Source organism: Eptesicus fuscus, chromosome 10, assembly GCF_027574615.1.
Source record: "Eptesicus fuscus isolate TK198812 chromosome 10, DD_ASM_mEF_20220401, whole genome shotgun sequence".
NCBI classification, from domain to species: Eukaryota; Metazoa; Chordata; class Mammalia; order Chiroptera; family Vespertilionidae; genus Eptesicus; species Eptesicus fuscus.
Genome location: NC_072482.1, coordinates 22,928,788 through 22,953,048, shown reverse-complemented (window position 1 = coordinate 22,953,048; position 24,261 = coordinate 22,928,788). Strand labels below are relative to the sequence as shown.

Sequence of the window (24,261 nt, the reverse complement as noted above, 5' to 3'; positions counted from 1 at the left end):
AAACTATGCCTATGATATTAACCAACATTTTTCTTACATACACTTATATAGCAGTCATGTGGTAAAAATGTATTTTATGAATGATCAAACCAATTAATGAGAAAAATTACAAAAAGTCAATCTTATCAAAATTTGAAATATGTATTTCTAATCAACAAGGCACATCTTAGAAGATGATTAAATGATTATAAATTTTATCTGTATTCATCTGTATAAATGAATAGGTAAGAATGCTAAAATGTATCAAGGAAGAATAGGAATGGGAAACTCGACCCATCACATATTAAAAAGCATAATTTTATGAAATTATAATGAAATCTGTCATGGAAGCAATATAAAAATAGGCACATTAGACCGGAGTTAGGCTAGGCCTGCAGGTCTGTGGCAAGCCGCGGCCGTGGGTCTCTCTTCCGCAGGATGGGGTTTGTGAAAGTTGTCAAGAACAAGGCCTACTTCAAGCGATACCAAGTGAAATTCACAAGAAGGCAAGAGGGTAAAACTGATTACTATGCCTGGAAACGCTTGGTAATCCAGGATAAAAATAAGTACAACACACCTAAATACAGGATGATAGTTCGAGTAACCAACAGAGATATCATCTGATTGCTTATGCCCGTATAGAAGGAGATATGATAGTTTGTGCAGCTTATGCTCATGAACTCCCAAAGTATGGTGTGAAGGTTGGCCTGACAAATTATGCTGCAGCATATTGTACTGTCCTGCTGCTGGCCCGCAGGCTTCTCAATAGGTTTGGCATGGACAAGATCTATGAAGGCCAGGTGGAGGTGACTGGAGATGAATACAACGTGGAAAGCATTGATGGTCAACCTGATGCCTTCACCTGCTATTTGGATGCAGGGCTTGCCAGAACTACTACTGGAAATAAAGTTTTTGGGGCCCTGAAGGGAGCTGTGGATGGAGGCCTATCTATCCCTCACAGTACCAAACGATTCCCTGGTTATGATTCAGAAAGCAAGGAATTCAATGCAGAAGTACATCGGAAGCACATCATGGGTCAGAACATTGCAGAGTATATGCGTTATCTAATGGAAGAAGATGAAGATGCTTACAAGAAACAGTTCTCTCAATATATAAAGAACAACATAACTCCAAACATGATGGAGGAGATGTATAAGAAAGCTCATACTGCTATACGAGAGAATCCAGTCTATGAGAAGAAGCCTAAGAAAGAAGTTAAAAAGAAGAGGTGGAACCGTCCCAAAATGTCTCTTGCCCAGAAGAAAGATCGGGTAGCTCAGAAGAAAGCAAGCTTCCTCAAAGCTCAGGAACGGGCTGCTGAGAGCTAATAAACCAAATCACAATTTTCTATGATTTTTCAGAGACAATAAACTTATTAGGCAAACAGCTATTTCTGTGTTGAGCTCTTGTTAATGAAACTGTAGGAAATACCCTGAAATTGGCAGTATTTTTCCTCAAGAAACAAGTATAGATTTTTCCAGAAAAAGATGTCTTGCATATCTTCTCACATCTGCTGCTTGGGCTTCTGTTCTCAAGTCTGACAAGCAACATATCAGCCTTCCACTAGGAAATATTTCTTTCATTGTAACCAGATGATTAGTAGGAAGAAAGGTACCTTCAACTTATGTAATTTTAAAGTAATCAAAATGTATTAATCTGTGGGTTTAATTTTTGAAAGGAACTGTCCAATGAAGGTCAAATATATACTTGAATCAGATTAAATCTTTGAGCAGAAAATACTGGGTCTTTTCTCTAAAAGAGGTGTAATTTTATGGAGATGTTGAAAGGTACATTGCCAGATCTGAATAAACATGAGAGAAGAGCAAATCTTTGTATATTTAGTTTACACAAGAAAATACTTGATGAATAAATGTATGTGCCTCTAAAAATAAAAAGTAAATAAAAAATAGGCAAATTAATAGAATAGTACAAATGGAAATACACACAGACACACACACATGTGTAATTTGAGTTAGTCCATAGATACTACTTAGATACTAGGCTGAGTATTTCTTTTAAAAGAAACAATTTAAATCTTCACCTTATAATAAATTTTGATTTGAAATATAAACATCGGGTAATTTTTTTATTGTTGACACTATTACAGGTATCCCCATCCCCCACCCATTAGGCCATCTCCATTCAGCCTCCGCCCCCTTTCCCTCTTTCCATCACCAAGCTGTTGTCTGTGTCTATGGGTTATGCATATATGTTCTTTGGCTAATTCCTTCACTTTCTTTCATCCAGCCCCCTTCCTCTTCCCTCTGACAGCTGTCAGTTTGTGGCATGTATCATGCCTCTAAAGGGTTAAAAATACAAGTAATCTTTAACTGGATAAAATCCTATTAAGATGAAAAGCAATGTAAAGATAGAAGACATTACAGAGGAAATCGACTGCTTATTAAATGATCACAAATTTAAAAGGCAAGTAACAAAATGAAAAACATATTTATATTATCTATCTATAATAATAAAAGTGTAAGATGCTAATTAGACCAGACAGCCAAACAACCTTCTGGACTTCATTCTGAACGTCCTTCCAGACTAAGCCACAGCAACAGGGGTGAGGCAGAGGCAGTTAGGCAGGCAGGCAGACAGGCGAGTGGTTAGGGTGATCAGGCAGGCAGGCAGAGGCTGTTACAGGTGATCAGGCAGGCAGGCAGGCAGAGGCTGTTACAGGTGATCAGGCAGGCAGGCAGGCAGAGGCAGTTAGAGGCAATCAGGCAGGCAGGTGAGTGGTTAGGGGCAATTAGGTAGGCAGGCAGAGGCAGTTAGGGGCCATCAGGTAGGCAGGCGAGCAGTTAGGAGCCAGAGGTCCCAGATTGCGAGAGGGATGTCTGACTGCCAGTTTAAGGCCAATCCACTGAGAGGGTGCAGGCCGGGCTGAGGGACCCCCTCCTATGCATGAATTTCGTGCACCAGGCCTGTAGTATCTATCTATATATATCATAATAATAAAGGCTAATATGCAAATAGTTGTCATGCTGTGATGCGTAATGACTGATCAGCAGGGACTTGAGGCTGCATAGTACCTGGCTGGGGCGGGGGACCTCAGACCATGCCCCCCACCCACCTGGCGGGGCTTGATGGGGGACCTCAGATCATGCTCCCCGTCCCGGCACCAGGTAGGGGACCTGAGGCCGTCCCCCTCACCCAGCGGGGCTTGACGGGGGACCTGAGGCTGCACCCCCTGCCTGGCACCAGGCCGGGGGACCTAAGGCTGTGCCCCCTACCTGGTGGGGCTTGACGGGGGTGGGCTGGCCAGGTCTGGGTCTTGCCCAATGGGGGTGGGGCCAGCCAGGTCTGGGTCTCCTGTGATTTCAAAGTGCGTGCCAGTGGGTAGGGACTTGACATTTTTCTTTTTCCATTTTGGTCATGTGAGAGCGTTCCTAGTCTCATTGCACACTAACTCATTAGACCTGGGAATGTACCAGTTCTGGGAGTGGTATGTGCCAGAGCCTCAAGAATTATTTTCTCCAAATGTTTAAGCTCTGGACCAAGAAAAGCACTTTATCTCCAGCACTCTAGTTTTATATTCAGAAGACATAGTGGTATTGGCATAATTTCTGAGAATTCATTTTTTCCTTCAAATTTTTATCAATGCAGAGGGAAGTTTCAAAAGGTATAATGTACCTCAGAGAAATAGCACCAACATTTGATTTCTTCATTTTTATGCACAAGAGGGCAAACTACAAGTGATTACCCAGTAACTTGTGGTAACTCCACATGTTATTTGTAGGTTAGCCAAGATTCAATGTATAGTCAAATATTCTTGTGTGTATAGCAAATTATCTTCTGTGCCTTGCATGGTTACATGTGAGATTTAGTTATGATCTGCTTACAAGAAAAAAAATGTGGATATTTTAATGTAAATATGTCCTTGAAAAAGAATGGAAATCATATAAAAAGTAATTTTTTAAAAAGTACACTGCAGAAATAAGAAAATGATGCTTTGGAATTTGTTTGTCAGGTAATAAACATTTGCAAATATATGATGCTGGTTAAAATGCAGCATATTTTTCAATGTATTAACATCTGCAATATTTAGAGTACAAAGAAAGTGTTATTCCTATTATGTGTCAATATATGACCATCCCACACCCTCATACAAGTATCACCAAGAGACACTTAATTTGCTATATAATTGAATGTTACTCCATTTTATTGAAATTTAACATAAAGTATTTACTTAAATAAGTTTATTTAAAGTATTTAATCAATTTAAATGAATTAAAAGCTTTATATTTAAATAAATGCTTTATATTTAGTTTACTAGATCTCTATTAAGTTACATGTTTATTAAGCATATGTCTATTTAAATAAATACTTTATATTTAGTATATATAAATTAAATATTTAATTTTTAATAAGTATAATTATTTACTTAAATAGTAATCATAATATTAAGACTGAGTTATAAATGTCATAGTAAATACTTTTTTTTGAAGGGGGGATCTTGAAAATATAACAAAAGCCAACTTTTCTTCAGTGATGACTATCTTTAATACAGAATGTTCTCTCGATGAATATATTCACATTGACAATTTAAGCAAAGAGCCTGTCAGATTTAATATTGATGAAACACTTAATGCCTTTTTCTATATTTATAACAATTCTAATAAAAAGTTCTACAAAATAAGTTTGCATCCAGGTCACAATAGGAAGTACAAAGCACATGGTTGTTAATTAACTCATTTCATGCTGGAGAATAAAGGACAGAGTTTATATGGTCAGGGCACCCTACTTGGGACATTGATTGGCTGGAGGGTCAGCTAGAGATGTGGATGCCATCTAGCAAACATTTGTCTACCTTAGCTCATTATCTTTCCTTGACTAAATCACCTCTTACTCAAGAGGCAAAAGGGACAAATTTGTTAAGGAGTTGTGTAATTGTGTATTCATTCCATCTGCTATCTTGTCACCTCACTGGCTTACCACTGCAATCCCTGAGCAATATGATGAATTTAGAGCCTGCACTGGATGCTGGAAAAGACCTACCTCAGAAATAATGGAGGATGGGGAGGATAAGAGTATCTTTTATATGCATTCCTTTAAAAAAATGTTCTTATTGATTTTAGAGGGAGAGAAAGGGAAAGGGGGAGAAGGAAACATCCATGTGCGAAACATCAATTGGCTGCCTGCTATATGCTCCTACTGGGGATGGACCTCACAACCAAGGCATGTGCCCCCAACCGGGAATCAAAGCAGTGACCTTTTGCTGCATGGGACAATGCTCAACCAGCTGAGCCACACCGGCCAGGGTAAAATGCATTCTTTCCAAACTATCTTTTGTCACCCTCTCTGTGTCTCTTGTTCTAGTCCATCATTGACTTGGTTTTTGCTGTTTATTAATAGACTGGATCGGGTGTCAATTTATCATACTAGATTACAATCTATATTCAGGTCTTCCGATTATGCTGGAATACTTCCAGAAGAATATAATCTTTCTTACTCAACTCTGGCCATGACACAGGATTTTCTGACTAGAGGAATACTAAGGACTTCCAGCTGACTTATGTTTTTATTAAAGAAACAGTGGAAGCTGATATGAATAAATTAAAGAAAATCATAAACAGGGCCATGACCTAAAATTTCTGAAATTCAATAATAGAAGCTCTGTAAAAATCCAGTCTGGCTGGTATCAGTGAAAGCTTATAACACAACCAGAAGGAGGCTATGCATTTCAAATCATTCTGTGTCTGCCTCAGGCAAGTTAAAATATAAATAACCTTGCTACTAGAATTTAAAACTTAATTATAAAACACATGATTTGGGAGAAACTAAAATCCCAAATATGTGTTCACTACTGTTAATTGCTAAACACATTTGCACCTTTAATTTACTCAAAAACTCTTTAGCATCATAAATGCGATACTTGCCCTTTAATATTCCAAGTGCACTGCTAACGTTTTAATAGCTATCAACAGCTGCTACAAATCCATTTATCCCCAGCTCAGAGAGCTATTTCATCAAATTTTAATTCCAAGGCCCTATGCTCTAGCATGATCTTCTTGCACATGCTTTATGTGAGCACATGGTTTGCAAAGGGTGTGTGAATTCAAGCCTCATTGAAGACAAGCTAACAGTGTGAAATACTAAGTTAATATTATTTGGTTTATTTGATTTGAGGATGATTAGAGAATTTTTTCAGAGCATGTAACATTTTATTTCACATTATAAAAATGTGATATGCATTTAATGAGACAACTTTTTTGAAGTGACTTGCAATTTTATACCCACCTGATTGAAAATGGATACCAAGATATTTTAAAAATTAAACATGTAAACAAATTCATGAATAACCAAATTTTATTTTCAGGAAAACCTAACTATGTACACAAACACATATGAATTACCCAATTTTATGTAGCCATTGTGAGTATTACACTGTCAATAAATGCTTTAGTAATACATTGTCCAACAAAGATGTGCTAAGTTCCAAGTTTTTCTAGAAAGAAATATTATTTTAATAATGTGTGTTCTTCTTTTTTAAATTGTTGGTTATGCCCAAGCTGGTTTGGCTCAGTGGATCAGCTTGCAGACTGAAGTGTTCTGGGTTCGATTCCGGTGAAGGGCACATGCCTGGGTTGCAGGCTCGATCCCCAGTGCAGGGGCGTGCAGGAGGCAGCCGATCAATGATTCTCTCTCATCATTGATGTTTCTATCTATCTCTCCCTCTCCCTTCCTCTCTGAAATCAATAAAAATACATTTTTAAAAAAATTGTTGGTTATATCAGTTGCTGTATATAGCATCAGGTCACATACTGGGTTGCAAGTTCCATCCCCAGTCAGGAAACATATGGAAGGCAGCCAATCGATGTATCTCTCTTACATGGATATTTTCTTTCTCCATTTCTCTGTCTTTCTCTCTCTCTTTCTCTCTTCTCTGTCTCTCTCTCTCCCTCCCTCCATCCTCCTTCCTCTCTCTAAGCATGTCCTTGGGTGATGATTAGAAAAAAAAAGCTAACATGGAAATATAATAAATATTAAAAACATATACAAAGTCCAAATTATAAAAACAGTGTGTTACTAACAGATGTATAGAGACAGCAAATAGAATATCAGTGTCCAAAAAGGAGATCCAAGAATTATATTGTTATTTTGAAATTATTATGTGCATAGTGCATGATAAAGGAAAGGATGTTAATGATAAAGTATACATTTTAAAACATTAGTAGACACTGTATTGTTAATTATGAATTGGCAATATCAATATAAACTTTATCTTTTTAAAAATGCATATTTTTGAATTTCTGCTCCTGATCATGATGGACAAAAAAGAATTGCATTTTTCCTCTCACCTTTTAAGCAGTTAGAAAAGTGGGTATAATATATGAAACAAGAATTTTTAGACATTGGACAGTAGGAAGTATAGGGTTATGATTCCTGAGAGAAGGGAAGAAAATAGATGATCCCAGTGATTACTGCCTAGAGGCAGCTTCCAGGCCACAGTGAAGAAACTGGGAACCCAAAAAGAGCACAGTAGTATGAATGAATTGAGAAGACAGAAAATCAATTTCACAAAGACCAGACATTGAGAATGTATCATCTAGAATAATGGAGAAGGAATGGGCACAGAGAAGAGTTTCAAAGACGGCGGTGTGTTCTCTAGGTTCTTTGCTGTAGTGATAATCTGTGTATCCACAGGAAGTTACCCAAGGTCAGAAAAGTACCACCAAAATCAGTGGATAAAACAGTGCTGAGAAGAATACTGCTAAGTCATTGGAGGGCTTCAAACTGGGGAAAGAAAAAAAGTTGATGTTAAAAACTAGGAAGTCATTCCAATATGGAGGACAACATGGAGAAATAACTCCATAGGAGGAGGCGAAATAGTGAACACAGCACAGGTGAAGGAAGTGTTAGAACCCACCTAAGGCAGTAGCAGTGGGAAGAGAGAGGAGGGGTCAGATATGATAAAACAAAAGAGTTGACATTGACAGTACTTGTTCACAAATTGAATATAAAGTGAAGAAAAGTGAGGATTCTAGAATGGCCTCCACAACTCTGATTTAGATGTCAAGATGAACAGTGATTATATTCACCAAGAGTTGGAATACATGGGCCCTGGCTGGTTTAGCTCAGTGGTAGAGCATCAGTCCATGCTCTGAAAGGGTTGTGGGTTCAATTCCTGGTCGAGGGCATGTACCTGGATTGTGGGTTTGATCCCTGGCCCAGCTGAAGCACATGCAGTAGGCAACCAATCGATATATCTCCCTCACATTGATGTTTCTCTCTCTCACTCTCCATCCCTATCTTTTACTCTCTCTAAAACTCAATGGGAACAATATCCTCAGGTGAGGATTAATAAACAAACAAAACAAAGAATTAGAATACATGGAAGAATGAGAATTGAGGAAAATACTAGTAATAACTACTATTTTTAATATTTTTAGTTTCAGGTCTCCAAAGGATGACATTTAGGTCATCCTAAATATTTAACATAATGTAATATATTGTGGTTAGAACTCAGGGAAAAATGTTAAACTATAGAGATTCACTATAAACCATTAGCTTAGAAATGGAAGTCAAGTGTGATGAAGTTTGATGAAGAAGCCCATTCCCAAGCAGTTTCCCCAAAGGGGCAGTCAAACTGAGAAGGGACAACATATATGTTGCACAAGCACTAGGAATTGTTAAAGGGTCTTTCTTACTCATGGAACGTTAGGAGAAGATGAGGTGGGAGATCCTGGAATAAATGAAGCATTGATAAATATGCATACACACACACATTATATACATGCATACCTGTATACATATATGCACAGAAGTGAATGATAAATGAAAACCAAATGACTATGTTTAATTTATTGTACATCACAAACAATTAACTACAGTCTTAGTAAGTGCCCATTAAAAACATTTAAGTTGGTCTATATGAGATGCCTTTGCTAACTCTGCCATGGAGACACTATGTTCTAAAAGCATATTTTTATAGAACTTTAGGTTTCCAGTAAGATTTCTTTATTATAATACTAGAGGCCTGGTGCACGAAAATTATGCACTGGAGGAGGGGGTCCCTCAGCCTGGCCTGCACCCTCTCACAGTCCATGAACCCTCTTGGGGGATGTCTGACTGATGGCTTAGGCCCACTCCCACCTACACCTTCAGTGGGACATCTTTAAGGCTACCACAGAGTCAGGAGAGGCTCTGCCATTGCTGCTGCGTTTGCCAGCCGTGAGCCCAGCTTCTGGTTGAGCAGTGCTCCCCTTATGGGAACGCACTGATCACCTGGGGACAGCTCCTGCATTGAGCATCTGCCCCCTGGTGGTCAGTGCACATCATAGCGACCGGTCATTCTGCCATTCGGTCAATTTGCCTTCTAGCCTTTTATTATATAGGATCCCTTGGAATTATCTTACTCCCTTTTATAGCACTTGCCACCTTAATTTTACTTTTAAAATTATTTATTAATGCCTGTCTTTTTCACTATACCATAAGCTTAATAAGATCATGTCTACTTTTATGCAGCATATTTCCCAAGTTCATAGAATATTCATTGGCACAATGTCAGTTCTCAGAGTTTGTGAGTGAATAAATGAACTTTTAAAAAATGCATTGATTCTTAATTAGTTGAGCAGAAAGATCTAAGAAAGTTACATTTATATAGTTCAGTTTTTGTAATAATTTTTTACTGATCTCAGAGAGAGTAAGGAAGAAGGAGAGAAAGATAGAAACATCAATGATGAGAGAGAGTCATGGACCAGCTGCCTGCTGCATATCCGCTACTGGGGGTCAAGCCCACAACCTGGGCATGTGCCCTGAGTGTGAATGGAACAGTGAACTCCTGGTTTTTGGGTCAATGCTCAACCACTTACCCACACCAGCCAGGCATATATCGTTCATTTTTTAAAATTCTATTTTATTTAAGATTTAGCCACATGTCAATTTGTGACATATAAAATGTCATTATTTAAATTTTTCTTTCAGCCCAATGATTACTTCCATCTACAAAATAATTCTACTAATTTTTCTTTATCACAAAACATTTATTTAACTAACTTAACTCTACCATTTTTATCATTGACACCACCATTTGTCAGCACCCAGATGGTGGATGGGTGTAGAGACAAGATAAGAATCTGGCTGGTTCTATAGAATCAAAGCAGCAATCTAAACATAAGGGTTGAAATCCCTATCAGATACTACAATTCAACATATTACTAATGATAATGATCACAGCACTTATACTCCCTTCCTGTGCCAGTCACGGCATCGAGTGATTTATGTATACTCTTAAAATTAGTCTTAGCGGAACCACTGCAATTTGGAGTTGAGAAGGGGAGATTGTTCGAGGTCAGACAGGTAGCAAATTGCTGCTATCATGCAAACTCTCATTTGTTTGACTTCAAAGTTCATACTTTTTCTAATCTTGCAAGGATATATTTATTGATTTTTAGAGAGAGATGAAGGTCGAGAGGAAGGGAGAGAGAGGGAGAAGGAGAGAGAGAGAGAGAGAGAGAGAGAGAGAGAGAGAAAGAGACATCAATTGGTTGCTTCCCATATGCACCTTCAGTGGGAATCAAACACACAACCTTTCGGTGTAAGGGACGACACTCCAACCAACTGAACCATCCAGTCAGGGCCAAAATCCTTACTTTTAACATATTTTTTCTAGGCATCATCTTGGAAAATCAATTGGGATAGCAGCCACTATAAGACTTGTATTCTGAGTCAAAGTTATAAATTACTTATAATTTTTTATGCCATTCACTCACCAACACAAACAATGGTTAATTATTTTACCCTGGGTCCAATATGAACTCAGCCCATAGATTAAAGTCTAGTCTTATTTCCCGGATTCACCAACACTCCTCCCATCATGTTTCTCTCTTAGCTTTCCTGGAACATCACAGCTCATCATCAAATATGCTTTTACAATGTGGCAATTAATTGTCCTTCCCTTCCAAGAACAAATCTCACATTTCTTCAAGTGCAGATGTGACTCACCCCATTCAGAATTTCCTAACTGACTAATGGTGCCCCACAATTATGTTCTCTTTCCCTTTCATTTATTTCTCTCAGCCTTTCTGGAGATCATCTGTATCTCACTCTCAGGAAATTCACTTCCTGTTATTTATTCATTCATTCCATTTTTTTTCTATTTATGGTTATTGAATATCTATTTGGTTCCTGGTAGGGATGTAGATGCTATCAAATGGTGGTGAGAAACAGAATAAGGCTAGTTTACTTGTGATCTGATCAAGAGTAGCTGGACAGCTACTTTATTTATTTATTTATTTTTAAATATATTTTATTTGATTTTTACAGAGAGGAAGGAAGAGGGATAGAGAGCTAGAAACATCGATGAGAGAGAAACATCGACCAGCTGCCTCCTGCACACCCCCTACTGGGGATGTGCCCGCAACCAATGTACATGCCCTTGACCGGAATCGAACCTGGGACCTTTCAGTCCGCAGGCCGACGCTCTATCCACTGAGCCAAACCGGTTTCGGCTGGACAGCTACTTTAGATTGAATGTGGAGAAAGCCTCAATGAGGAGGGAAGGTTTGAACTGAGACATGAATAACAAGAAGCCAACCTGTGCAAAAAGGAAACAAAGTATTTCAGATGTGAATTTTCAAGGCACCAAAGAAAGGAGGAACTTGGCATGTTTGAGATACATTAAGAGACTCCTATGGCGGGAACATAGTGGGGGGGATGGGGCAATGGTAGAAGATCTGGTTAGCAATCAAAATAATGGGAAGGAGTTTTTACTTACTTGCACTGGAAGTCAATGGATGATTTTAAAAAGGGAAAAAAGCATTATCCACTTTCTCATTTTAAAAGATCACTCTGGTTACTAAGTGGAGAATGGCTTGCATGGAAGCAAGAATGGATTGAGAAAGACCCCAAGAGAGAAGAGTACAGGCAAATGATAAAGGTGGAGAAAACAGCATTCACACTGGCAATGTGTGTTGAAGAAATGGGCAACATGCCCTGCTGCTGACCTGAATAGGACTTAAATTCTTGAGCAGCTGGTTGCATAAACAGACTATTTGGTAGCTTAGAGAAAAGGCTGGGGCAATAAATAGGTGGCGGCCAAAAATAGGAATCCCAATTTAACTGTGATAGGTTTGACATGCTGGTTAGACATCAACATAGTGACAGGAAGTCACTAGCAGGATGTAAAAGTTTAGAATTCAGAAGAGTAGCAAGACTAGAGAAAGAAATGTAGAAAACATCCACAATTGGCTGGCAATTTTAGCCACGGGAAACAATATTGGAAAGGAATAAATGTAGTGATCCCAATAGAGGGCCTATAAGATAGAATTGCTCAATTTTCTGTTTTATTTTCATGTAACATGGGTCTGCTCATAAGATGATGCAGAGGACCCATAGAAAAGGGACTCTATCCAGACCCAAAGATTCTGATTATATGGCTGGCTGCCCTATTTATTTTACACATATCTCATTTATAATGCCATGATGATTTTTTAATCATGGACATTAAAAACCAGAACAAATTATGTCTAAAAAAGCACTATGTGTTTTAGTTTAGGATTTTTGTGTAACAATTACCTAAATACATATATATATATATATATATATATATATATATATACTGAATTAGTATGGGTGGGTCGTCACAGGTGAAGTCTTATTTAATCATGAATCCTTCCAAGTCAAGGACTAGCAAGTTCTTTCTCCACAGCCATCTAGAGATAGAAATCTCAGCCTTGGTGCTGGCTTATTTCCTTCTGTAACCTGTGGTTTACATTTTTGGGGTTTCTTACTGACTTTTGCCCCTCATGTCATGGGCTCCCAGATTTCTTGAGTATTGTTCTTGGTCTCATATTTCTTTTCACTATAAAATGATTTCTGCTATTACTGACAACACACAGCCTTCACTGCAAATGATCTATGAACAGTTTGGGTTGCACTGTTCTACACTGACCTCGGGTTTTTAATGCTCTTTGTTTACTCTGCATTTTGTTCTCTGGTTCAATGACATCAACTATCACATTATCTTTTTGTTCCGCATCTTTCATTTGTTTTCATATTGACCAAATCAACTACTGTGATTACAATGTTCAGTGCACACACAAAGTACCCAAATTTTGTACTCAGTACTAAACTATTTGGTCTTTTCTATGTAAGTCCCGAGCTATTATTTTATTATGACAATTACCAACTCTATCTCAGTAGTAAACACACTGTGCCTGGCTGTCTTTATATTGGGGATTTTGTCTTTACAATTATGGAGCATCTCTTTTTATTGTTCCTGTCATTTTTTTATAGTTAAGACACAAATCCCAACAGGCGACCCTATAAACAGTCATATACTTTTCTCTGTGAAACTTTTTCCTTCTATCATCAAACTTTTCTCTTAGCTATATTTGATTGACAGAGAATAATTCTGAGCCTTTGCACACATACATAAAGCTTGGCTCAACTGGAGAGAGAGAAATGAAGAGAGAAACTAACAAAATTTTTAAGTTTTAATTCTCTACCTCTGCATCTTCTCCTCACATATACTCTATGTGTTTCTTAAAATTAGACTGGTTACTTCTATTCCAAATACAGATTTTTGGAAGAATATTCTAAATGTGAGAAAAATCAAAGTGTTTGTAGTGCACCTGATCATTCATTTTATTTTTACAAGCAAGCAGCCTGATTATCATCATATTACAGATGCAAAAAGTACTGTGTGCTGGTGAGTTAGTGCTGGAGCTCGGGTCTCAGGAGTTTCTTTGAAAGTCTCAGAAAGCCTTTAAGAAAAGGACTAATACATAAATCAAATTTCTTGGTATATGTTCAGGGATAATAGAAGCTGAGAATTGGAATTTTGCCAATTGGTAAATAGTATCAAAAATATGGGTATGTCTGTAGTCAAAATAAAATTTACATAGAAAACATTTAAACTTTAGTTTGAGAAGGAAAATTTTTATTTCTTTTACCTCAGGCTAAAAAGTACACAGAATGGCATATAACTATGAAGATTCTTTTTTTGAAAAGAATAAAATATATATGATTATGCAACCCAGTATACATTGCAATGAAGGTGAACCTTTTATATTCCCACTAATGAATTGTTTTTGAATTAGGGAAAGAGGGTTAGAGGACAGAGCTTAAACCTTCTAGGATTCTAATGTTTAAACTGACATTTAATCAGTGAATGTGACAATTCTCTTATGATAAAACATTCACTAGTCAGTTATGAAGTTATTAAGATAACTCAAGTTGTTAAAAACTTTGAGAAATTTTAGATAATCTAATTTTCAACTTTTTTAAGCTTGGTATTTGCTTCTAAAATTATGGAAACAAATAAAAAGGAAGGAAGGAAGGAAGGAAGGAAGGAAGGAAGGAAGGAAGGAAGGAAGGAAGGAAGGAAGGAAGGAAGGAAGGAAGGAAGGCCACTCAACCTGGATATTCCCTCACACATCTCCTCACCTTCAAAGCTATTCTGCACTGTTCTTTAATACTTTCCAATGTGATGGCACTGCTTCCACTCTCAACCCTCCTAGCATCATAAATATTAGTCAAAGAGGAAGAAAACAACTAGCAATTACTGATATTACTGATACCTGGGATCATTGTTGCCCATAGTTTTGTGATTTTTGAAACAGAAATAGTAAATAGTGATCTAGAAATGTTTTCAAGATCTCTTTTAGTAGACACTGTCTAAATATTGCATCTTTCTTTTTTTATAGTAGTGCTACATTTCAATTTTTTTTAAAAATCCTAACTGGAAATCCAGTGTTTGTGTACCTTAATCCTGGATTACTTTAATAACAATTTTTTTTCTGCTAAGTTCTTTCTCCTCTGAATATAATCCATAAACCAGCACAATTAATATTTCTAAAAATATTAGTTTAACATTGTCATCCCAACGACTTTTTTATTTGATACTATTTAAAAATCTAGAACTGTAGATTGATATACCAGTTTTACTACCCTCTCCCTTCAATCTGGATTGAAAGCCCTTTATTGTGCTAATCTCAATGGTACTGTCAAATCTCATTAAGTCAATTCCTAAGAATTTCTAGAATGCATTAGATTCATTTTTACTTCCAAATTTTTGCTTAAACTGTTTACTTCCCACATGAAATGCTCCCTCTCCACCATCTTATCTAACCTTATTATTCTTTAAGGTCAATTAAATTTTCTGAACTATACAAAATTTTGTCCAGCCACCCTAGTCATCTCTATATTTCCCACACTATCAACATTTAATTGTATATTGTTTATTAGTGTTATAATGATTCACTTATACACTCCCTCCTTTCCGTATGACCAGATCATCTATGCTCTTGGTTTTGTTTGTCTAACTCTAGCAACATCCTTCACAAAATAATCAATAGAACTTTTATGAATGAAACAAAAAGAAAATAAAATTAGTACAAAGTAATATAATATGAAAACACATTTTGTTTTTAGTAGAAATTCATTAATGGTGTCATGAGAGTTGGTATAGAAGATCTCATTTTATAACAAGACACTAAAAAAATGGTTGGGAATGCCAAAAATCAGCTTAATTCGCATTAAAATTTACAAGGTTTGTAATCATACTGACTTGGGTTTCAATCTTAGCTTTCACAATTTTTGACTAAGGACTGAAAGAAGGTTGCTTAAGAAAATTTTCATTCAGGTCTCAGGATATGATGCACATCATTGGGTTGTTTTGAGGTATAAATGAAATCATGCATTCAAAACATACAGCACAAAGCCAAGCATAATGGAGGGCTCAATAAGTGGTTGTTATTCTCATTGTTGGTAGTAGTGTGATGGTGTTATCTACATTGTAGTTCAAGGAATATATCATTTGGTACAAACAGACTTCAACACCATGACTCACTCAAGATAGAAATGTGTTTTCCTCTTAAGTATGCAAGTCCAGAAGCAGGTGAGTGCTCAACGAGATCTTTCAGGAACCCATGTAACTTGAAACCTGTTAGTCTGTCATTACCAAGGGTATGAATCTGTTTCTTCACAACCAAATCTGCCTCACCTTCACATCTACATCCTAGCCTGAGAGAGGGACATGGGGTGAAGGACAGACCCCTGCGCTTTTTAAGAGTTTGAAGCAGAAATTGCACATACAATTTTTATTCAGATCTCACTGCCTCCTCATCTAGTTGCATGACCACATTTAGCTCTAGAAAGCTGGGAATTGTAATCTATAGTTGAGTTCTCTATACGCAGCCCAGGGTTTGGGGAAAGAACATCTGGGAAACTGGGAGATCATAGGAATTGACCTCGGATACAAGCTGCCAACAGCCCTCTTTAGCGTTTGTTCCCTTTTAGATTAGGCTCTCAATTTAACCCATAGAAAATGAAACTGCATTTGGTGGCACTTCTTTGGAATCGTTAAAATATCTTTACATATTCATTTTTCTTTCACTTTATTCCCCCAGGACAAATAGCAAACATTAGCTCATGAATCTTCAAACCCAGTGGTGAAGGTGGAAGTGGGAATACTTGTCACTTCAACAATAAAACCTTGGATAGGCTTAGCCCTGTGACAACAAAATCCTTAATGACCATGTCCACGGTAAAGAAAATATTTACAATGTGATTCAATGTATACATTCATTTCTATTATATGCAAAGTAGAATTTGTTTTCTCTATTTAAAAAATAATAGACACAGCATTTGATTTTATGACTCACAATTTTAAAAGATTGACTTGGTTCATATAAGTCTATTAAATATACTGGAATTGATCACCTTTCCTTAAGAGTAAAAATTGTCTTCATATGAATCAAGACTTTCCTTAGCCCATCATTACAAAAATAAAATAAAAAGTTTAAAATAGAATTATTTGGGCCCCTTATATTAAATGGACATGATAGCCTAATTGAATCAGAAATTCTAGTTTCAATAACTCTCATACACTAATAAGTATGATCCTTTATTAAGTACTTACTATGTTTCAGAAATTTACATATTTTACTGATGTAGTATGGTAGAAAGATTAGGAATATTAACCACCAAAACTAGATGCCTAAGAATTTTTATTCCACTTTAGCAGACTATCTTTGGCAGACTAATTTATCTTTGCCTCACTTCCTCATCACAAAATGACGATAATAATAACACCTACCATCAGGAATGGTTCTAAAAAATAAACTATGTACATAAAGGTCTTATAATATTCCAGCAAATATTAGCTAACTTAACTCATTCAACTATTATATACTGAATGTCAGCCATGTATGAAGCACGTTTTAGGCGCCAAAATGACAGTAGTTAACTTAATAGAAATGAGAACCTCGGGATTTTTGAAACTTTACATTTTAATACCATCTTATTTCAACTCTGAGAAATAGGTCTTCTTATCATTTTAAACATAAGGAAAAGTTACTGAACTAAAGGGGTCCATATGCCTGTGTGCAGCAAAGCCTAATAGAAACAAACAGGAGCTTGCAGCAAAGAAAGGGCTTACTAGTTGAGGAAGTGGTACCACACCCAGAGTCACAGCTGAGCTAAGATGGCTTCTAGAAGTTGAGCTATATAGGGAAAAAATATTAACCACGGTGACTAAGGGAGTTAGGGTCATGGATTCCACTGATTGGTAGGCACTAGGGTAGTGGGTATTTGATCAGTACATATGGTCCTGATGTTAGCCATGCTGTCCCTTTGTCTGCTTTCACAACAATGTGGTCAACGAGGTAGGTCATTTTGGAGCTGAAACATAACGGAGGCCTAGATTCTATCTCTAGTTTGACTGGCACTCTATCTCTGGGGTCAACAAACCCAAGGCTTTGTTGCTAAGATGATTTGATGCTGATCAGAACCTCATTGTCCTGAGGGCTTAATGATTAAGGGGGTGGAGGTGCAAGAGTGGAGGTGAGTAGGGTGCTGTATGAGGCCAGTTTGAATCAAAAGGAAAGAAAGGAGAAAAGCTCATATTTTAAAATGAAGTTTCGGTGCAGTTACACATGGACATCTGAGGCTGCATCTTTGTGGCAATGGGGTGTGCCGAGGAGTAGTTACAGTCAAGGTCTCTGGAAATGTCACATTTAAACCTGAGAGTGCTTTGCCTCTCACTGGCTGTGGGTACAGTGTGTGTGATTTGCCTCTTTCATGGTGTGTAGCAGAAGCTTAAGAGAAGTTTGCTGTACAAATAGCATGGTAGTTAGTAGCCAGAGCTAAACTGGCCTGAGTGTGACTTTTGGAGGTGACAATCATTGTTTACTTGATTAGCTGTTTGGATGAATCATGTCACAGCTCTGAACTCGATTTCTGTAACCTCATAGAAACTTCATTTCTTTAATATGACCTTTTCTTCTTTCTTTCCTTTCGATTTAAACTGGCTTCATCCAGCACCCTGACTCACCTGCCTCCTTCTCTCTTGCACATCCATTTCCTTAATCAGTAAGCCCTCAGGACAATGAGGTTCTGGTCAGCAACAACTAATCTTAGGAGCAAAGTCTCAGGGCTGTTGACCACAGAGTTTCAGTCAGACTAGGGATAACACCATTCAATTGTGTCTCAGCTCCAGAATGACCCCACTGACCACAGCCTTGCAAAACCAGACAACTGAGTCATGCGGCCAGGGCTATCACTTACAGTCTTGATGCGTCAATCTATGTACCCAGTTCTTGTCTGACCAGAGGAGTGTAATATGAGTTAACAAGACCAATCAGACTCTTTTCCTGAAATTTAAATCTCAAAAAGAATGGCACTGAAACCAGTGGGTGTGATTCATGCTTGTGGTGACATCCTGATGAGACTTTGTGCAATTCCTTCCTAACTAGATTCCATGTGCTGGATCGTGTTTTTTCCTCAGCCTCATGGTTCAACTCTTTCTTTGATTCCCTGAGTGTGAATGCATATCCTTCCTACCTATCTAGGTAGGCAGCTAGCTATCAGCATTCCAAATGCATAATCAATCCATATTATTTGTGGATTTCAATTTTGTGAACTTGCCTATTCCCCAAAATTTAAATACAACCCTAAAATCAATACTCCCCAAACTTTTGTTGTTATTCACACACAAGTACAGGATGTCGAAAACTTGCTCAACACCTCTATTCCCAGATGAACTCTCATACCATAAACAAGTATTCTTTTCACAGTCTATGTAAGTGTCATGTTTTTGCATTTGTGTACATTTTTGGTGGTGATTTACTTGTTTAAAATGTCTTTAACCATTGAGTGGCTGAAGTGATATTGTGTGTTCCTAAGCACAAGAAGGCTGTGATGTGCCTTATGGAGAAATGTCTATGTTAGATAAGCTTTGTTCAGGCATGAGTTATAGTACTATTAGCTATGAGTTCAGTGTTAATGAACTGACAATATAGAGCATCCAGAAAAAGGAAGAGGAAATTTCCTGTTTTGTGTATAAGGCTGTTTTGGAAAGTACTAAAGTAACATCTATAGTATATGATGCAACTATAGAAAAGATGGAAATGTGGTTCGATTTGTGAATTCATGAGATATTTAAAGATTAAGAAAAAGCATATTGGTCAGCATGTGTGATGCTAAAAGCCCAAGAAAGTTATGATCACATTACTCAGAGTCAGGAAAATGTTAAGACCTTCTCAGCTAGTGCTAACTGGCTCACATGTTTCAAAAGGTGATAACTGCATGAGAAAGGTTACACTGGCAGGCAAGACAATTAAAAAAGTACTTGGTAATTATTGTACAGGAAAAGGGTCATGTGGAACAGCAGATTTTCAACAGTCATGAGACTAGCTTGCTTTACAAGGACATTTGTAAACTAACCTGCATAATGAAAATGGCATTTCAGTTGACAAAAATGTAACATTACTACCATAAATAACAAGAATCAGCTCATATATATATGTATATGTGTATATATACATATATATATATATACATATATATATATATACACATATATTTTTATATACACACACACACATTTACACACACACACACATACACACACCACCAGTCTTTGTGATGCTGGTTACTATAGAATCCTGTGAATACACTAGATCAAAAGCTGAACCTTAATTACTCTTTTTGTTGTTGTTAAATTTATCTTTATTGATGAATGTATTATAGATGTCCCCTTTGCTTTTTTCCCCATTGACCCCCTCCACCCACACCCACCCCTCCCAGGCCTTCACCACACTATTTTCTGTGTCAATGGGCTATGCATATATGCATATAAATTCCCAGGTTAATCTCTCACCACCCATTCCCCCACTCCCACCTTCCCTCTGAAATTTGACAGTCTGTTCCATGCTTCTGTGTCTCTGAATCTATTTTGTTCATCATTAGATTCCACTTATGAGTGAGATCATGTGGTACTTGTCTTTCTCTGCCGGGCTTATTTTGCTTAGCATAATATTCTCCAAGTCCATCACTGATGTTGCAAATGGTAAGCATTCCTTCTAGTTTCCAGCTGCATAGTTACTCTTAATATAGCTTTCCAACAACACTCCTTCAGAAGCAAAGGAGAGATACTTTCCCAAACAAATAGAAGCAGAGGGAGTACATCATCAACATGTCTGCCTTACAGAAATGCTAAAAGAGTTCTTCTAGCTGAAAGGATACTAAGATACAAAGAAAAACACATAAATGTATAAAACTCACCAGTAAAGATAAATATGTAGTCAAAGTCAGAATTCACCTAATATTGTAATGGTGATGCATAAATGGTCTTAACACTAGTATGAAAGTTAAAAAAATACTAAACATAACTATAACTGGTTTTCAACTCTTCGTGTAAGGAACTTGGAAGCCACCCCTCCATCCTAAAAATAAGTAGATACTGAATAGACTGAAAAATCAGTAACTCTTCTTCGAGTCATAAAACAGACTGGGGAGGACACAGGGCAAATGAGGCCCACAAGACTGGAGAGAAAGGCAAACACAGGGAGTCATGGCTTACCAGAGCAGAGACCCTGGGAAACGTGGTGGGGTAGGAAAACCTGAATTACAATTGGTAAATTGTTAGAGGCAAAACCTTCAGGGGAAACCAATCATGAGAGGATTCCCACAATATTGTGGGATTTACTTCCAGTATTTCCCACAGTCAATATCAAGAAAAATCCCCTCAGGTTTCCAGCAGTGAAAAGGGCCAGGAGTCAATTAGAAATACACAGAGCACTCTGTTCTTCTTATCTTATCATGGAAAACCAGTTAACAAAAGCCTAACCTGCTGGGGTATCAGAGCATAACTGTTCTGAGGAAGGAAAATACCCAACCCTAGCCTGCTCAAGACTTCCAAGTGGGAGTAGGGAAATAACCAACTCCAGTATACTTGCCATCCTGTCTCACCTAGGTGGGCCTGAAAACTGACAAACACTGGGACATCCACGGTCCAGAAATACAGACTTAATGAAAGACTGGGATGAGCCTGGCTGGTGTTGCTGAGTGGTTGAGCATCAACCTATGAACCAGAAGGTCATGGTTAGGTTCCCAGCCAGAGCACATGCCGAATTGCAGGCTCGATCCCCAGTAGGGGGCATGCAGAAGGCAGCTGATCCATGATTCTCTCTCATCATTGATGCTTCTATCTCTCTTTCCCTCTCCCTTCCTCTCTGAAATCAATAAAAGTATATTTAAAAAGGAAAAGGCTGGGAGCTGATTACAGGACTGGAACAGTAGTCCTATAGAATCCTCCCCCTATACCTCAAAACCACATTACTAAAGAGATCTTTACAGTAGTTCCTTTTACCTGTACATTATGTACTCTACAAAAAAATTAATGCAAGCTTTATCAATAGCAAAAAAAATACAACAACAGCAAATAAACCACACACACAAACACCAAAACAAAAAACAAAACACCAAAAACAGTTTGAAGAGAGAGAGCAGGCGTCAGAACCAGACATGAAGGGATTATCAGACCAAGACCTTACACAATTATGATTTATATGCTAAGGGCTCCAATGAATAAAGTATACAGCATGCAAGAACAGATGAGCAATGTTAAATAAAGAGATGTAAATGCTAAGAAAGAACCAAAAAAAATGCTAGTGATATAAAAATTGTAACAGAAGTAATGAATGCCTACGATGGGTTTATTAGAAGACTGGATATGGTTAAGGAATAAGTGAGCTACAGGATATATCAGTAGAATCCTAGAAAATTGAAAAGTAAAGAAAACAAAGACTGAAGAAACAGAACAGAAAATCCAAGGACTGTGGGGAATACTACAAAAGCTATAAAATATGCACAATGAGAATACCAAAGGAGGAAGAGAGAAAAGAAGAGAAGAAATATTTGAATCAATAAACAATAACTACTGGGAATTTGCCCAAATTAATGTCAGAAACCAAACCACAGGTCTGGGAAGCACTGCAAACACCAGACAGAATAAGTTCCAACAAAACTATGCTTCAGCATATCTATTATAAATTAGAGAAAAATCAAAGATAAATTAAAACCTGAAAAGCTGGAGGGGGGAAAATTATCTACCAAGGAACAAAGATAAGAATTACACTGATTTCTCCTCAGAAACCATGTATGCAAGAGTAGAGGAAAGTGACCTATTTAAACAAACTTAGAATTCTATACTTTGCAAAATTACCCTTCAAAATGAAAGAGTAAACAAAGACTTTCTCAAACAAAATGTGGGGAAATGTGTTGCCAATAGGACTGCCATGCAACAAATGTTAAAATAAATTCTTAAGAGAAAATTGATTAAGATGATAAACTAGGTTTATATAATAAAGAAATAATATTAATAAAAGGAATTGGTGAAGATAAACAATATTTATTTTTCTTATTCTTCACTGATCTAAAAGATAAGAGCTCTTCAAAAATAATAATAGCAAAATGTATTTGATTTTGTATGCTTATGGATAGGATATATATATTTACATATATATAGATATAAGTGTAATGAATGACAGCAATGATACACATGATGGTAGAAAAACATTAGGATTATTTTGTTATTATAGCCTTCACATTATCCATGAAGCAGTGTAGTGTTATTTGATAGTGTACTTGGATTAGTAGTAAATGTGTATTGCAAACTCTAGGGCAGTGATGGGCAACCTTTTGAGCTTGGTGTGTCAAACTTCGCCAAAAAACTGAGCATAACTCGGGTAGTGTGTCACTTTGAGGAAAAAAGTAACTCCAAGACTCTAGTCGCAAATGTTTCATCCTCAGGAGCAGCAAATGTTTCATCCTCAGCATGCGGCCGCATGTCATCAGAAATGGTTATGCGTGTCAGTGCTGACACGCGTGTCATAGGTTCGCCATCACTGCTCTAGGGCAATTACTACAAAAATTATTAAAACACATATAATTTATATTCAAAGAAAAAAGATGTAAATTCCTAAATTAAAACCACAGAAGTGAGAAAAAAATGTGGAAGACAAAATTGGGGAAAAAGAACAAGGACAACAAACAGAAAATAGTAACAAATGTGATAGATATTAACTAACTATGTCAATAACCACTCTGATTACCAATGATAAAGGTATCAATTTATTGTCAGAACAGATCAAAATCCACAAACTCTATGTTTTCTACTACAGACTCCCTTTAAATATAATGACACATATAGATTAGAAGTAAATGCATGGAGAAAAATATACCATGCTAACACTAATTAAAAGAAAGGAGGAATAGCTACATTAATTTCAAAAAGAGAGACTTCAAAGCAAGAAAAGTTATCAGGGATATAGAAAAGCATTGTATACATAGTGATAAAGGAGTAAATTCTCCAAGAAATAACAATTATTAATGTACATGCATTCACAACACAGAGTTTTACACGAGGCAAAAACTAATAGAACTTCACAGAGAAACAAATAAATGAACTGTCGTAGTTGGAGACTTCAACACCCCTCTCTCAGAAATATGGATTCAGAAGGCAGAAAATCAATAAGGACATAGCTGAACTCAATGATACCATTGATCAACCAGCTATAATTGATATCTGTAGACCACTTTATCAAACAACAGCAGATTACATATTATTCTTAAGTTCACATGGAACATTCACCAAGATAGACCACCTGCTGGGCCATAAAACACACCTTAAAAATTGTTAAAGAATATAAATGATGCAATATCTGCTTTACACCACAACAGAACTGGAAATCAGTAACAGAAAGATAACAGGAAAATCCCCCAATACTTCAAGATTAAACAACACATTTCTAAATAAAACATGGGTCAAAGATGAATCTAAAGAGGAATTTTAAAATATTTTGAAGTAAATGAAAATGAAAACACATTATCAAAATGTGTGGGATGCAGCAAAAGTAGTGCTTACAGGGAAACTTACAGCATTAAACACACATAGTAGAAAAGAAGAGAAACCTAAAATCAATTATCTAAGTTTCCACCTTAGAAAACTAGAAAATTTAGAGCAAATAATTCCAACTTACATAAAAAAGGAAT

General features: G+C 37.0%; 1 pseudogene; it reads left to right on the top strand.

The window, feature by feature from the left end:
- The first annotated feature begins 359 nt into the window (after positions 1-359).
- LOC103293871 (60S ribosomal protein L5-like) lies at positions 360-1,369 on the top strand (annotated as a pseudogene).
- Positions 1,370-24,261: the final 22,892 nt, after the last annotated feature.